Source organism: Nanorana parkeri, unplaced genomic scaffold, assembly GCF_000935625.1.
Source record: "Nanorana parkeri isolate BGI_ZX_2015 unplaced genomic scaffold, ASM93562v1 scaffold335, whole genome shotgun sequence".
In the NCBI taxonomy this organism is placed as follows: Eukaryota; Metazoa; Chordata; class Amphibia; order Anura; family Dicroglossidae; genus Nanorana; species Nanorana parkeri.
In genome coordinates this window covers 508,668-526,128 of record NW_017306603.1, presented here as the reverse complement: position 1 = coordinate 526,128, position 17,461 = coordinate 508,668, and the positions used below count along the sequence as shown (strand labels likewise).

General features: G+C 44.0%; 1 protein-coding gene across 1 annotated transcript in view; it reads left to right on the top strand.

Moving 5' to 3' along the window:
• TRIM9 (tripartite motif containing 9) overlaps positions 1–17,461 on the top strand; it is a 77,674-nt gene that overhangs the window by 23,091 nt on the left and 37,122 nt on the right. The window lies entirely within an intron of this gene.

Sequence of the window (17,461 nt, the reverse complement as noted above, 5' to 3'; positions counted from 1 at the left end):
AAAGTAGGCATAGGTAGTAGAGTAGGCATAGGTAGTATAGTAGGTATAGGTAGTAGAGTAGGCATAGGTAGTAGAGTAGATATAGGTAGAGAGTAGGCATAGGTAATAGAGTAGGTATAGGTAGTAGACTAGGCATAGGTAGTAGAATAGGTATAGGTAGTAGAGTAGGTATAGGTAATAGAGTAGGCATAGGCAGTAGAGTAGGTATAGGTAGTAGACTAGGCATAGGTAGTAGAATAGGTATAGGTAGTAGAGTAGGTATAGGTAATAGAGTAGGCATAGGCAGTAGAGTAGGTATAGGTAGTAGACTAGGCATAGGTAGTAGAATAGGTATAGGTAGTAGAGTAGGTATAGGTAATAGAGTAGGCATAGGCAGTAGAGTAGGTATAGGTAGTAGACTAGGCATAGGTAGTAGAATAGGTATAGGTAGTAGAGTAGACATAGGTAGTATAGTAGATATAGGTAGTAGAGTAGGCATAGGTAGTAGAGTAGACATAGGTAGTAGAGTAGACATAGGTAGTAGAATAGGTATAGGTAGTAGAATAGGTATAGGTAGTAGAATAGGTATAGGTAGTAGAATAGGTATAGGTAGTAGAGTAGGTATAGGTAATAGAGTAGGTATAGGTAGTAGAGTAGGTATAGGTAGTAGAGTAGGTATAGGTAGTAGAATAGGTATAGGTAGTAGAGTTGCTGCTGGGGCCACCTAAACATCCATTGGGCCCTAGGCTGCTTCTTCGGTTGGCTTGTGGATAATCCGGTTCTGCATGTGACCCAATGCTTTTTGTTGCTTCACATCATACCCCTCCTGCAAAATAACAGATAATATTGGAAGGCGACAGAGTCCCATGACAGTAATATGCGTTCATTCCATTCTGTGAAATATAGAGGTAAAAATGGTAATTAATAAAGAATGGACCTTTAAACATAAGTGTGAAAAATGGACATTTTTTTATGAAGGGAAGAAAATCAATGGGTTTTTTTTTTATGAGAAGAGCCCAGAACCATGGAAATCTATGCCATATTCTTTATGAAATGCCTTCCATATTGATTATCCATAAATACTTAGCACGGGCGAACATCCGTACATGAAATCAATGAATGTGATAGCAAAAAAAGCAATCTGGAGTCATTAAGAAAGGCTAAATGTTATCAGATGGCCATGTAAGGGTCACTTTTATGGCAGAATTACAAAACCAACTAATAATCCACCATGTGTACACATCTGATGCACATTATAGGAGTCCTATGGTGGAAGGTTGCACTATTTACCTTTAATAGTACCGCTTAGGTAAAAGTTAGACACACACACCCCCTGCTGATTCAGAGTTCTCCAATCAGGGGGGAATTGGACCTTTGCTGATTGGAGATCTATAGGTCTGACTCAGTAGGGGTGCATGTCAGAACTCTACAGAGAGACCACTGCTTTCACACAGAAAATAAGGATCCTACCCTGCAGCGGGGGGCACGCTATTCCACTTAGGTTGTAGCTGCTTTAAAAAAAAAAAACAGTTAGATATTGAACAACTTTTGTTTTGGTGGGCCTGGAATGTATTTCGCTGATTTAAACGGAAGGTTCAGTTGGGCTTTAACACTGGTCAAAGGTAAGTCATTTTAAACTAAAACACAATGACTGTGCTACATTACTAGTCTGGAAGTACAGCATGCATATATAATGAGCAAGAATGGCACTCCATATGTACATGCAGAATTAATAACTATAAATATTAATAGGCTATTTGCAATGGAATTCATAGAGCAGGGCTTTCGCAGGGTCTCCTATTCTGTGCTATCCAGCCTCCCTCCCATATTTAAACCCCCCTGTTCATACTGTATGAGTATGTGCCTTTTTGTGCATCTATAGGGCAGCTCATTCACTTTAATAGGTTGCCCTACGCACACCAATTGCACCCAACGAGTCCCTGCACCCTGTTTATTTTTTTAAAACTTGCCACATCAAAATGCGTGCTACTTTGTTACCAATGGTTGCAATTTCACACAGTGAAAGCGCATGGTGCAGCAAGGTGCATTGGGGTGAGATTACCAACGAATGGCACCGCAGTGCATCTTACAAACTGATGTGCGGGTTGGCATGCTGCGTGAAAACGTGAATGGTGTCTTAGATCTGTCTACAGGTGATTTTCCCAGCAGATTATAGTGTAATGGAGCAAGTATGTGAATAATTTCTACCCAACTGATCAGAATTAGTAATAGGTCTGAAAGTACAGTATGTCTGTGGTGAAATACAAATAGCTTACCTATATATACAAGGTATACACCGATACCGATACTATTATCGGTGCTGATACCGAGTATTTAGGCGAGTACGATGCTCCAATACCTTCCCCGTTAATGGAACTTCTGGTCATAGGAAGATTTCCTCTGACAGGCAGTGCCATAGGGGAACATTGGGCCGGCTTCCTGGGCAATCAGGAAGCCGGGTGGCGAGTAATGACCCTCCTCTTGGCTTCCTGATTGGCCGAACAGTCGGCTCCTTGAAATGAATTGGCTGGGAAGCTTGGAAGCTGGGTTTCTAGCCAATCAGCATGGAGCCGAGAGGCGGGTCATTACTCGCTGCCCGGCTTCCTGATTGGCCGGTAAGGTGGCTCGATGCTGATTGGCTGGGAAGCCGGTTTCCAGACCAATCATAATCAAGCCGGCCAAACAACATGGAGCCGGCTTCCAGGGCAATCAGAAAGCCGGGCGGCATGTCATTACCGGCTGCCCGGCTTCCTGATTGCCCAGGAAGCAGGCTCCATGCTAGCGGAAACATCGGTATCTGCAAGTACCAAAAGCAAAATATCGGTACTCGATACAGAAAAACCAGTATCGGCGCATCCCTAACATGTACCATATGAGATGTGTACACCCCTCTAGGCACTCATATGCTTTATATGCAGTATATGTAAACTATTTGGGTTTTAACACTGACACTGTTGGCGTTCTGTTGCATAGTGCAAGTCAGTGCCCAGACCAGGTTTTCTTCCCCCTGTGTCAGTTTATCCCACGTTGCCACTATGTGTCCATTAACTTAAGCTATGCGCAAGTAAGTATTTTCCAGAGATGATATTGCTGGGTGAACGGCATCCGCCCCTTAGAGTCCAAGCCTTTACCAGGATAGAGAGACAAAAGCCCTTATAAGGCGGCTGTGTCCCCAATATGTACAGTATATCTATGCCAAAATGGAAGGAGGGCACATTTAATACACATAAGAAACGTATATACTGCAAGTGCAGAATATTATTTTTTTTTAGATTTGCATAGGAGACCATGGAAACTAGAAGACACCCGTCACATGGAACAGCTAAATATAGAGATTCATTATATTGGGAACAAGCGTAGGAGCTGCCCATGGAAGTACTCTGCTGAAACTGTGAAAACTTTGTAGGCTGTATTATAATCTTAGGCATAAAAGCACAATTGAGCTTTCAGGGTAAATGAGGTAAATACATTCCAGGTGCATGAAAGCATATCTTAACCAAAAAACCCTAAAATTTCATTTATTGCGGCTTGCCAGTCCTTAGATGTAGTGGCTGCATTAGCTTTCATTTTTCAGGTTATGAATGTTTTAAAGGAGAACTATGAGGCGAGTGCTTTTCACTCACCTCATAGTTCTAGCCGACCTGTTACAATGAGACTGTCACAGGTCGGCTCAGTAGATCGGGAAGTGAGGGAACACATACCGGCGTTCGCTCAACTCTCGATCCTGTCACGGCTCTCTGCCGTGACAGGGGAGGGGCTGGATTCTCCCCTCCCCGCTCCGATCCGCCAGCGCTGACTGGCGGATCGGACAGGTAGGGGGCAGGTATAGCTGGCACTGCCTCTAGATAGGCAGAGCCAGCTGTCACTCACGCAGCTGGGCGCATCTCGACATCGATGTCGGGATCCGCTCTGGCTGCGGCGTCTCAGTATACCGCGTAACGGGAGGACGCTAATTTGTGTCCTCCCGTTACCCTAAGGAAAACTATGGGGAAAAGCCCTGACCCCATAGTTCTCCTTTAAGTAAGTACAGAAGATACCTGTTGAGCTTTCCAGAAATGACGTGTCCTTGTTGCTCCCAACCTGAGCAGAAAATAATGTCCCCTGCCTGTATGCTGCAGAGAAGGACTTGCTATCTGTTTGAAAGCAGTGGTCTCTCTGCAAAGCTTTCACATGCCACCTGCTAAGTCAGAGCTAGAGCTCTCCAATCAGCAAATCTCATGCTTCCTGTTGCGTAGAGAGGTCTAGCTCTGACTTAGCAGGGAACTTTTTGGACCTCTGCAAGTGCAACATCCCTTTCAAGTCTCTGGGATGTTAGTGCACAGGTACAGCCAGCACAGCATTGGAGTTGTGTTGTCCGGGCCGTAGACAGCATGGGACACTGCCACCTTAGGAGGAGATAAGTATGAACCTGGGGGCAGGAATCAGCAGCTTAGTCTAGTTAAGGGGGCTAGGGACGGGGCAATATTTAACTAATATTTTATATTTTCTACTGAAAATAGGAAACACAATAATTAAAAAAGATAAAACATTTTAAGGCTACATGCAGGAAATAAGACTGCCTGATATAATGCAAATTCTGCATAGCTATAGTAAATGTCCTTATTTTTACAGTTGTGAAATAATAGTAATAATGAACACTGGGGACATTGGGGCTTATAGAACAACAGGAGGAAAGCAACAGTCAGTATCTGAGTTGCGCTAGACAAATTACACTGTCCAATCCTCCAGACATCAAACTAAAAGTAGAGCTGTATTTCCCAGGGCAACCATTCGTGTCCAATTTCATTCTCCCAGACACTGAGCCACTGAAAGGTGAATTATTCCATAGGCAGAGTTCAATAGCACTCAGGGCATATGATTCTCTTTATTGAAGCAAAGTAGCCAATGCCAAAAATACTTAAAATCCATCCTGTGCAATAGGCGTGTTAAAGAGTCCGCATGAGCCGTGCACTGTAGGAAAGTGTGTGTTGCACAAGAAATGGACATTGGCTGGGTGGCTAAGTGTTTTTAGCCTTTGCTTTGCCCTTGAAGCCTTCGAATATATCACGTCTTGAACTGTGACACGTTAGCACTGAGGCACGCTCCAGTGGATGATACTGGGAGATGTGTCTAAACAAAGGGCCAGTTTACTCTCCTTCAGACCTTAGGGGGATCAGATTGTGGCTAGTAGGAGTAGAAAATACCCCGGTGTCAGTGGAAGTAAAGAATGCCCCAGGATTCCCAGCAGTGGGGATAAAAACCTATAGGGGGATAGGGGGAGGAGGAATATTGCCTCAATTGTTGGTATCAGCAGGAGGAATAGTGCACCATTGTTAACGTCAGTGGAATGAATGGTCCCTCATTTCTGTCCTTAGTGGGGGGATAAGAGCTCCATCATTGGTGTCAGTGGGAAGCATAGTGAAACCTAATTGATATCAGTGGGAGGAATAGTGCCCCATGATTGGTGTAAATGGAAGGAATAGTACCGCATCGTTCTTATTAGTGGGATGAATACTGTCCCGTCGTTGGTGTCAGTGGAAGGAATAGTGCCCTATTGCTGGTGTTAGCAGAAGGAATGGTGCCCCAATGTTTCCTGTCAGTGGAAGGTATAGTGCTCCATTGCTGCTGTTAGTGGAAGGAATAGTGCTCCATTGTTGGTGTCAGTGGAAGGAATAGTGCTCCATTGTTGGTGTCAGTGGAAGGAATAGTGCTCCATTGTTGGTGTCAGTGGAAGGAATAGTGCTCCATTGTTGGTGTCACTAGAAGGAATAGTGCCTCAATGGCCGGTTGAAGCAAAGGGCTGCATCTGGCCCCCGTACCACAGTTTAGAAACCACTGGGGCATCAACTAAGACTAGTTTTATTGCTATATTTTATGGATTCTGAAAGATTAAACCTCATTGGCTGCTCTAGGGAACAGGTTCACTTCTGCTTGAGGTTTTCTGCAGCAGCTTCTGCCAGCTATCTCTGTTGGGACTTGTCTTATGACGCAGTCCAATACATTTTCACAGTCTGTTACACAAACCTGTATAAGCATCGCTAGAATAATCTTGACACATCCTGAGAGTCCAAGAAATGCGATTCGCGGTAAAAAAGTTGCGCGACCGTCGCGCGTTTCCGAAGGCTACTTGGCTGTATCCCAATGGAAACGCGCAACAAAACGGCCCAAAGTAGTACATGTACCTTTTCAGGCGTGGGCCGTTTTGTAGCGCGTTAGGGACGGGCGGAAATACGCCAAGGTGGGAACAAGACCATTGAATACAATGGGATTTATATTTTTGAGCGTTTTGTAGAGCGTTCGTCGAGCGTAGAACGCGCTACAAAACGTTCAGGTGTGAACGAGGGCTTAAGTAATTTCTCTTATCTATTTGCTGTGAAATTTAGTTTTGTCGTGGTTGAATGTGAAAAGAAGGGACCTGTAGACCTTTGTGTTGGACTGTCATAGTGCACTGAAGGGTAGAGACCCTTATAAAGACATATATTTTAAGGAATAAAGGAAATTAGTTTGAAGTCAATTGAGACAATAATGGGGCTGCCATTGCTGGCCATGTTCTTAAAACGCAGATTGCCTAGCTATTTTGCTGGCCTACTGGCTTTGGTATTCTCTGAGTAAGCTGAGAACAATCTTGCTGGGATTGGTAAGATATAGTAGAAGTAAACCTTTCAGTAACTTTACAGGTCTTTATGGATACATTCCTGACGTGCCACAATATACAGCAACTATACTGCATATTAGTAAAAAAAAACCCTGCCTCATGTCATTAAAAAGCTGTCCTTGATCTTAAATCAGCTTGCTCCCCGTCTGATTGATCTTCTGATAATTCTAATCAAGCGCCTCACCTCTACTTGTTCCAGAATGTAGGCTGAGATCATGTCATCAGTCTGCTGCAAGCAGGAGGAAGCATTTCCTTAGTTTCCTCTCTCCCAGAGATCAAACTGCAACATTGTAACTTTGCAGCAAGTCACAAAGCGAGAGGCTGCAGCAGATCTGTGTCATATACTGTAAAAAATTGGAAAAATTCTCCAATTCAGCTCACTTTCCAGTCCAGCTATGTTGTCCTAGATTGTTCCCTTCTGCTGTCTTCTCCAAGCTCTTCACCCTTTAGTGAATAACGCTAATGGCAGCCATCAGAAGAGGTTGATGGCATTCATTTGGGGGCATAAGCAGGTATAGACAAAACGTATAGCTGCCACAGTTTAGGTTGGGGGCTTGTGTAGCTATGAAGACTCTACTCCAAGTTATGATGGGCTTCACTACGGATGGAACTTAGAAATTACGAAATTGCCAGCATGACCTTTTATCCGGAATTTAGAAGTTGTCTGTTTTGTTGGTAACATTCATGTAAAAAAATAAATATTAAAGACAAATTTCTGGTTTGCTTCTCCTACTCATATGCCCTGCAGATCAGTCTAGTTTTTAGACGCATTGGCTCTAGAATTGTGGAGCGTGTCCGTTGATAAAGATACATTTTCTTCTGCTCTGTAATTGCTGTTTTGACAGGTCCGTGGTTTGTGCTGGGTTTTCTCCTTGCAGGCAGTCAGGTCTGATTTTTCTTGTGTTTGCTCCTGCCAGAACAATATCGATCTGCGCTGCATCTCCCATCTCTGCGTTCACATGATCAATGATTCCTTCGGAGGACCCCATCCCCTTCGAAAAGCACCTCCGAACCGAGCTGGGGCCATCTCTCTGAAATGGTTCTTTTTGCTTTGGCTTCTCAGCTGCAGATCTATATTATCTTCAATTATACAATAAAAGCGAGCGGTGCCTAAAAAAAAAATTGGCTGCTTACTAGAACATGCCATTCTCACTTTTCTTTGTCATTTCTTTCTTGGTTCAGCTTTGCAAATAGTCTTATTTTTTGCCATTCTGTAGAGGCTGTGCTTGTTATGTCCAAAAAGATACCATTAATGGGAATGTATAGTCTTTGCAATTATTCTTTTAGATATACAGTATACTATATGGCCAAAAGTTTGTGGTCACCTGACTATCACACTTATATGAGCTTGTTGGACATCCCATTCCAAAAACCATGGCCATTAATATGGAGCTGGTCTTCCTTTCCTTCTTTCCTTTTGTTCTGGGAAGACTTTCCACAAGATTTTGGAGTGTGTCTATGGGAATCTGTGCCCATTCAGTCAACATCAGATAGTGATGATGTATGAGAAGACCTGGCTCTCAATGTGCGTTCCAATTCATCCCAAAGGTGTTTAGTTGAGTTGAGGTCAGGGCTCTATAAAGGCCACTTGAGTCCACACCAGACTCATCAAACCATGTTTCTATGGAGCTGACTTTGTCCTTCTGAACTCAAAATGTTGGATAGGTGGTCATATGGTGTACACAATGTAGAGTTCTGTCACAATTCTCAACTTACCTGTATCGATCGCGGGGGTCCTCGCACTCGCAGCATATCAGTGCTTGGCACTCTTGTCAGTGACTTGTGTCCTATAACTTCCCTGCATGAAAATAGTGAGGCCTCTTGCACATGTTTAATGGCATCCTTACCTCAAAATGGCAGCACTGGAGTGCTTCCTGTTATAGACAGGAATTGCATCCCTTCTGTCACACCTGACATCACTTCCTGTTTGATCACTATAAAGCTGCAAGGTTCCAGAGAGAGGGAGTGCTCAGTTGTTTCAGAGCTAGCCACAGTGTGTTATAGTTGCTAGCCGTGTGATTGCGTTACCTGACCTTTGCTTTGTTTATCGAGTTTGACCCTTTTCTGCCTGCCATGACCTTATGCTTCGTTTGACTATGATTATTGGATTGACCCTTTTGTCCCTCCTATTTGGAATCTGTGCCTGATTCATCTCCTGAGTACGCTATCCCAAGGTGTGTGCCCCTGCTTTCAGTAAGTTTGACAATGAAACTGTCACACGTTGGCTCAAGAGATCGAATAGTGAGCGAACACATACCGTCGCTTGCTCACTTCTCGATCATGTCCCTGCAGAGAGCCGTGACTGTCACTCACGGCTCCCTGCAGGGATTCCCGCCCTCCCCAGCGATGACTGGCGGAACGGATGGGGGAGGGGGTGGGTACAGCTGGCTCTGCCTCTGGATAGGCAGAGCCAGCTGTCAATCATGCAGCTGGGTGGATCTCAGTAATGCCGGGATCCGGCCCGGCTGCGGCGGTCTCAGTATACCGCGAGCTGCAGCTCGTGGTATACTGAGCTTTGGGTCACGGGAGGACGCTAGTTTGTGTCCTCCCGTGACCCTTAGGAGAACTATGGGGAAAAACACTTACCCCATAGTTCTCCTTTAACCTTTCCCTACTATATCCAGAACTAACAAAGATAGAAATGTTAGCTATGCATACAGTTTTAAGCAGTTAAGCTGGCCGTGCCTGTGCCAGTTTTCATTCAAATGCAACCCGTTTCCATGCAGCAGAAATCACACATGATCACAAGTGAGCACCTGAAACCAAGCCAATCTACCACCCACCAGTTTGATAGACCACCAAGATTCAGTTAAGGGAATAGTTGTTTGAAAGTTCAAATTGAAAATGGAGAAAATCTACGGGAGTTTCATCAATATTTTTCCATCAGGTTCCATCAACTGTAACCACTGTTTGATGTCTTCAATTGCTTTGTGATTTCGGCACAAAAATGATAGTTCTATCAAATTGGCAAATGTATGGCCATCGTAAAGTATTTCTGAACTCACAGCATAGTATTCCAATGTAGTTTCTCAATCCCTACTAACCCTTCTGTATTATTAAAAATCTATAAATAATATATCTGTTTGTGGTGGTTATTTAGTGGTCACTGCACAGCCTCCCTTACCATCCCTCTTCTGAATGTGGCAGGTGGGACTTAAGGGGCGGGGGCGGGCAGATTGCCTGTTGACATCAGATACAGCAGTGAAGTATATTCCCCATTTTTTACACTGCATGCCGGAAGGGTTTCCCTTCTGCAATTTACTCTCCTCCAGCCAGCTGTTGTATCAGGGCTAGGCGGGGGGCACGGTGGTAAGGCTGAGAACGGGGGTGACTAGCACCCTTGCTACAAGTCTATTGAGACAGCAGCCCTATGCCCCAGAGGCATGTAGATAGAAATCCAATAAGAATTTCAGCTATTTTTATTTAAGACCTGATGAAGCAGGAGCTGTTGCCCCCGAAACATGTCAGATTGTATTCAACAATAAAAACTGGTGAACTCCAAAGTCCATGGCTTGGCGGTCTTCTTTTTGGTTGTACACAAGATGCAACAGGTCAGTGACAGTTTATTCATAAAGGAATGCATTAATGCTATTTCAGTTGTAAGGTTTGCATACACGTTAAAACAGACCTTTACCCAGATCTTTAAAATAACAACAAATACACATTTAGAAATGTTTAGTAATGACAATCTACAAACACATACTTCTAGATAATCGCCAGCTCTGTATTCTTTGCATTCCTTATTTCTCTTTTCTTCCCCAGTCTTCTGACAGTGGCCATGTTTACTGAGGGCAGATTACTAGCTCTCCTATTACTTCCTGGATTTCTGGCACATGTGACTGGGCGTGTGACTAGGACATGTGACCATGCACATCATCTCAGGGGAGGAAAATGCCTTAGCCTGAGATCTCCTGAGATTACAGATGAGATTTCCCAGCAATGCTCTGCTGATGACAAGGCAATCCCAGTGTGCATTGTGTTGGGAAACTGAAGTCATTTGCACTTTCACAGCAGGAAGTGAACGCTCTGCAAGTGTAAGTATTTCACAATCACAGCATTTCACACCTGACATGTCTATGTTATTATTAATCATCATACATAGAGGGATGCATTGGTAGAATTTGATTTTTGAGCGTAAAGGTCCACTATAAGGCAAAGTCATTGCAATTGCTAACCTACTCAGGCCCTTGGCTAGTGTGCCAGTCTTGGAAAATGTGAAAGTGACGTAAAAAAAATGGCTTCAATATAAACACTGCAGAAATAACACAAAATACGTGATCGCCAGAATTATGCTTTATTATCCCTTTTAAAAGCAAGCAAGAAAATACAGCTGTCGAACAACCAATCAGATTCAAGCGGACATTTTGTTGCGCAGGTTCACATATAAAGGTGGACGGACAAAATTTAAGGGGTTCATTTATAAAACTTCCGCCGGGTCCGTTTGCTTGGCCCTAGCACCCCTAGATGGCGTTGATGAGAAAATCCTATAATCGTCAGCACCATCTAGGGGCACTAGTGCCGTGCAAACGAACCGGAAGCAACTTTTATAAATCAACCCGCGGCTCTCCCTAAACGATTTATTTTCTGTTTTTTTTGTGCTTTGACATTTTCATTATACTTCATTTATCTTTGTGTTTGCGGGATGGATTGTCTTAGGCGGTTTTGCTTCTCACAACCAATCATATTCTTCCCCTCCCCTATACTGCGCTGAGAATGGGAAGTAGAGATTTTGGTTGGCTGGCATGCTGTTGCTTGCTGTGTCTTGCCTTTGACTTGATGATAGAAGGAGATAGAAGCTCAGTATGCTTATATTCCTATTTGACTGTCACTCCGCTGCTTGACCCTTGTTCTGCGGCACATTGGATATCCCTTTACTGAAATTATAGACTCGCTGTCCTCTAATGGCAAAGTGTATGTAATTATCCAGTCTGTATAATTGCTTGGAACAGCATGTGGAAAAGATTTACGACGCATCCACATAGATAATAGACTGCTTACGGCCCGCACTGACAATGCGACTAGCCACGTCTAGAATATTAATTTTTTTACCTTATGTTCCTGGCCTGCCAATTGTAGGAAAACAAAAGACAGACCAGAGACAGGAGGTATGATATCAAAAAAATCTGTTCTTAAAGCAAACCCGTGGTGCATCCCATTTCAACCCCCCTTAGCTCGAAAAAACATACCGCAAACTCCCAGTTATCTGGCACCCATGGGGATTTGCAGATGCCGGATAACTGTAGTTTCTGGTTGCTTGAGAGTTACTATAAACTCTCAAGCAACAACCTGGCCCATTAATCTGCTGGCTAAGTTCTGCCATTGGCTATTTCAAATTGCCATAGCCAATAGCAGGCTGGCTATTGCACACGACCAACGCCCATTGTTTACATTCACCTGCCAGCTGCAGCAAAATGTAAACAGAGAATTTTGTTAGCAACTGAAACATTTTAGTTGCTAACATTGCTAACAAAATGTTTTAGTGTGCACACGTCTATCAAGCAACTGCCCTAAAAAATTGAGGACATATTTTTTTTCTGGTTGGTTGCGAGTTCTGGTTGCTTGAATGTCGGATAAGATCAGTTTACTATACTTACTTTTCCTATGCTCCTGGACGACCATGGCAATACCCGGTACTTCCAGGCAGGGCCGCCATTAGGAATCATTGGGCCCCATACAGCCTACCTGGCAGGTCGCCCCTCCCCATCTACTTGCATGTGCATGCCTTACATGCCTTGTTCATTCAAATCAGATGGTGGAGGCAGCTGAGTTGGTTTTAAATTTGTTTTAATTTTATCATTCTTTACTTTTTTATCTTTTTTTTTTCTTTTCATTTAACTTTTGCTATTACAAAGCAGCTAACAAGCCTCTATGGGACAGCATTTGAAGCTGTTCTCTTTATGGAGACATCATGGGTCTATTGGACTCTATAATTGAAGGCTAGTACAAGTTCTCTTTATGGAGACATCAGGGGTCTATTAGACTTCATGACTGCAGGCTAGTACAGGTTCTCTTTATGGAGACATCAGGGGTCTATATTAGTTTCCATGAGTGCCAACTAGTACTTGTACTTGTCAAGCTGTGCAGGCATCACAGGGAGTTCTTGTTGAGGGAAGCTGTGTTGGTAGCCCCTGCTGGGCCCCCCCTGCTGTCCTTATGGGGCCCGGCCCTGAACGGGAGGGCTGGCTGTACCCAACTGTTGGTGGCCCTGCTTTCAGGTAAAGAGGAGCATGTGGCTCACGGTGGAGTACATAACCCCATTGCAAGCTGTGCTTATTGCTCACACATGGCTTTGGAGACAGAAGACTGATGTAGGAATTGAAGCACCACACCATTTAAAATAGTCCAGATGCAACTTTATTCCATTAGGGTCAGGGGACACTCATGTAGAGTAGCCAACGCATTTTGAGGTTCCAAAATACAGCCCATTCATCAGGGCTTGATGAGAGAAATCATGGACAGTATATGGACTACAATCTCTGCACCTTGAAAGTTGTATTTTAGGTTATGATGGGCTTGTCAGTAGCTGGCTTGGCAGAAACCCGAGGAAACCCAAGTCAAATTTGCATACTTATATTAGTTGCATTAAAAGAATGAATTTACTGGAGTTATATAGCTGCATCCATTTGTGTCTTCTATATCTGCCTGGAGTTCGGCTTTAACCAAGGGGTCGATATCACGTACCTGGCTGGAGATCGGTTAGATGAGGAGGCTTCACACCAGCTGGGCAGCAAGGTACAAGTAAGGAGGCAGAAGCAAAGTCTAGTAAACAATCCGGGGTCAGAAAGCAGGCGGCAATCAAGAGAGCTCAAGAACAATCCGGGTCAACATAGGAGTAAGAATCTGGCAGAATAACAGGAACACAGGGACAAGCTGAAGACCATCCAGCAACTGATTATAGGCCAGGCTCGATTATATAGGCTGATCCATTAAAGGTCACTGCATCACTTCCTGGGCACCAGAGGTTAGCGCGTCTTTGCGCGTACGTCCCTCATGTTTTCCTGTGGTACGAAAAACGGGACCACGAGCATGCACATTAGTAGCAGTCACATTACCGTTGATTTGCTAATGCCAAATAGGTTATTCACTTTGCAAGGGAATTTTCGTTTAGCTTAGTGAAGGAGGTGAAGCTCTGCTGACTTCACCTCCTTCACTGACATTATCCAATCAAGTGCAAGCAAAAAAAAATTATTATTTTTTCCAGGCCATAATTGGACATTTTTTGCAAAGTGATTTTTTCACCACGTTCACTAAGCTTGGGCAAAATTGCCTTCCAAAGAGAACAGCCTACTTGACTTTGGTAAATCAAAACCCAAGTGTCTGAAAGGAGACAACTACCTGTGTGCTTTCTCTTAAGATAACCCAGAGTTCTCTGGGAATCCTTTGCAATGTGTTAAATTTTTCTTTGGAAAGTATTAAACAAAAACAGATAATATTAAATAAAGGACATGTACATTAAGAATAAAATTGACCCGAAACCATTAAAGTTGGCTTCAAGCTCCCAGATTGGGCGGACTGGCATTTGAATTCTGAATTGCCTATCCCTCCCATGTTCAAATCAGACTTTTTTTCCCCGGTATCGTGTTCTTAGTATAAACCCCCCTGGAGTCCCGAGTGTCAGACATGTCGCTGTCCTTCTGCACTGACCGACACATCCCCGCGTACCTTCTTTACCGCGCAGCTTTTCATTACACTTTAAGTGTTCTGATTTATTCTCCAGCTGCGATGCTGCCTTTCCTCCCGGCCCGACTAATTCTATTCCAATCTCAGCATCTAATTCTGCCGCAGAAAGGAGACAACTAATTACCTTCGCAGAGACCGGGGAGGCCATGCAATATTAATTCCAATCGCCTGAGTCTTGAAGGTCGTTTTAGGGAGGATTACTGCCGCTGATGAAAACCGTTGCATCTCATCTTTTTAAAATTCACCTTAACTCTCTCGCTGCCGGGCGGGATGATTGTGTCACCGGCGGTCGTAGATTGGTTGGGGATAGCTGGACCTTCAGCATCCAAAATGTCTGATACAGAGCTGCAGGTACATATTAGTGACATAGCGGCCAGTGGGTCAAGCCACAGCGGGCAATGTGGAGGGGAAAACATTCAACACCCCCAGACATATCTGATGCTGAAGATCCTAGGATCACTTCTAGCTCTACATAAGAGTACTCTACACTGGCAACAGTACTGGTATGTATTGGACATGTATTTTAAAGGGTCACTTTCTCTAGGACACATGTGTCCAAACCCATTGTAAGTAGATTATATTCCAGTGGACAGGTTTGTGTTTCTTGTCTAACTGTCATTCAGCGTCTTGAAAACCCGACATGTAATAATTATGATTCTTGAAGTTCATGACTAAAAAGCATTCAGTAACCAGACCGTTCTTCAAAGGCTTCCCCAAGACGCGACTGGTAAATTAAACACACTACATAATATACATTTACAGCCCCCAACTTGTGACTCAGCAGAGGACATTGTGATATGTAATTCTGTCATTTAAACGCAATTGAATATATTCCATAAACTTCTACATCATAGCAGCTGCAGTATATAACAGTCTTAGACTACAAAAGTATACACAGGTAAAAAAATAAAAATGAATGCTACGGTATGGCGTATCACTGTTCTTCCCCCAAAAAAACCCTGAATTTAAATGTATCATATATTGTATATTTCTAGAGGAAAATCAGTATAAACAGTTAGCGGCCCTTTTCCAATTTTCTCCCTGTATCATTAATCCTCCCTGTAACCCAACACTAAGACTACCTTTAACCCTAACATTCACTCTCTCTGGAACCCTCACACTAACCTTCCCTGTAACCCTAACATTCACCCTCTCTGGAACCCTCACACTAACCTTCCCTGTAACCCTAACATTCACCCTCACTGGAACCCTCACACTAACCCTCCCTGTAACCCTAACATTCACTCTCTCTGGAACCCTCGCACTAACCCTCCCTGTAACCCTAACATTCACCCTCTCTGGAACCCTCACACTAACCCTCCCTGTAACCCTAACATTCACTCTCTCTGGAACCCTCACACTAACCTTCCCTGTAACCCTAACATTCATCCTCTCTGGAACCCTCGCACTAACCTTTCCTGTAACCCTAACATTCACCCTCTCTGGAACCCTAACACTAACCCTCCCTGTAACCCTAACATTCTCCCTCTCTGGAACGGAACCCTCGCACTAACCTTTCCTGTAACCCTAACATTCACCCTCTCTGGAACCCTAACACTAACCCTCCTTGTAACCATAACATTCACCCTCTCTGGAACCCTCACACTAACCACCTTCCCTGTAACCCTAACATTCATCCTCTCTGGAACCCTCGCACTAACCTTTCCTGTAACCCTAACATTCACCCTCTCTGGAACCCTAACACTAACCCTCCCTGTAACCCTAACATTCTCCCTCTCTGGAACGGAACCCTCGCACTAACCTTTCCTGTAACCCTAACATTCACCCTCTCTGGAACCCTCGCACTAACCTTTCCTGTAACAATAACATTCACCCTCTCTGGAACCCTCACATTAACCTTTCCTGTAACAATAACATTCACCCTCTCTGGAACCCTCACATTAACCTTTCCTGTAACAATAACATTCACCCTCTCTGGAACCCTAACCCTCCCTTTAACCCCAACATTCACCCTTTCTATACACACAATATCCATAGGATGTTCCCAACCATTCACCCCTTTTATAAACAGTCCTTGGAATGATATGGCCCCATGGTTCATCTAAGCACAATGCTGATTCCTGTAGACTGGTGTTACTGTCTCCTGACTGTAATTTAGAATATTAATCCCAGCTAGGGGATGGAATCACAGCACATCAAATCTTCAGTTCTTGTTAATTAATGGTGAATTAATGAGGGGCGTCTGGGTTAATTCTTCAGAGATCTTTCTGGGAGCTCAGCACATTCATTAAAGTAACATGATGACAAAACACACTTAAAACAAATTCTTATCAAGTGTCTTAGGTGAGATTCGACTCAACGAAGGAAGCGCCGGCCTCTCGAATGGAATCTCTTCCCCAAATAAAGCACTTGGACCTACTGACAATGCCTTCATTTGCATTTCCTCTCCACAAGGAAGGCGCAATCTTTGTTCAGCCATCATCCAGGGTCACCATCTACTTCCTAGACTGAGATGCCAGCGCATAGAGGGCGCTCTAATGTAATTCTTGACTTTTCCTATCAAAGCCAAGCTTGGCTCTGCCGTAGCCCCCTCCCATGTTGAGGTGTCTTTCACAATAAAGGCCAACTTCAGTTAGAAGCTTTGTCAGCTTGTTATTGCTTAAGCCGGCCATGCACCTATAGATTATCTGCAAATTTTCTATGGTAGTTTTCTATCTATCTTGCTAGTCGGCCCCGCTGGCTGTCAAAACTCCTGAACAGTCTGATTGGATGCAGGCATTGTTCAGGTGTTTTGAGAGCCAGCGGGGCCGACTAGCAAGATATTGAAGCTTGGCCCAGTGGGAGATTTCTCCATCCACACAGTTTAGCGTAGATGGAGGAATCTGATCATAGAAAATCTGCAGATAATCTATAGGTGTATGGCCGGCTTTATACTTATTAGGGCCATATACCCACTCCGGCCCTCCCGCTGTTGCGGAACTACAAGTCCCATGAGATATTGCAAGACTGACAGTTGCAGCAGGGGCGTGACTAGAAATCGCAGGACCCCATAGCAAAATTTTGTATGGGGCCCCGTGATTGCTAGTTTTGGCACGTGCAGAGTCCAACTGATATACCAAACAGCCCACCTGAGAGTGACCCTGCAGAGCCCACCATAGACTTTTTATGGTGGGCTCTGCGGGTCTCAGATGGGCTGCACACCTCTTA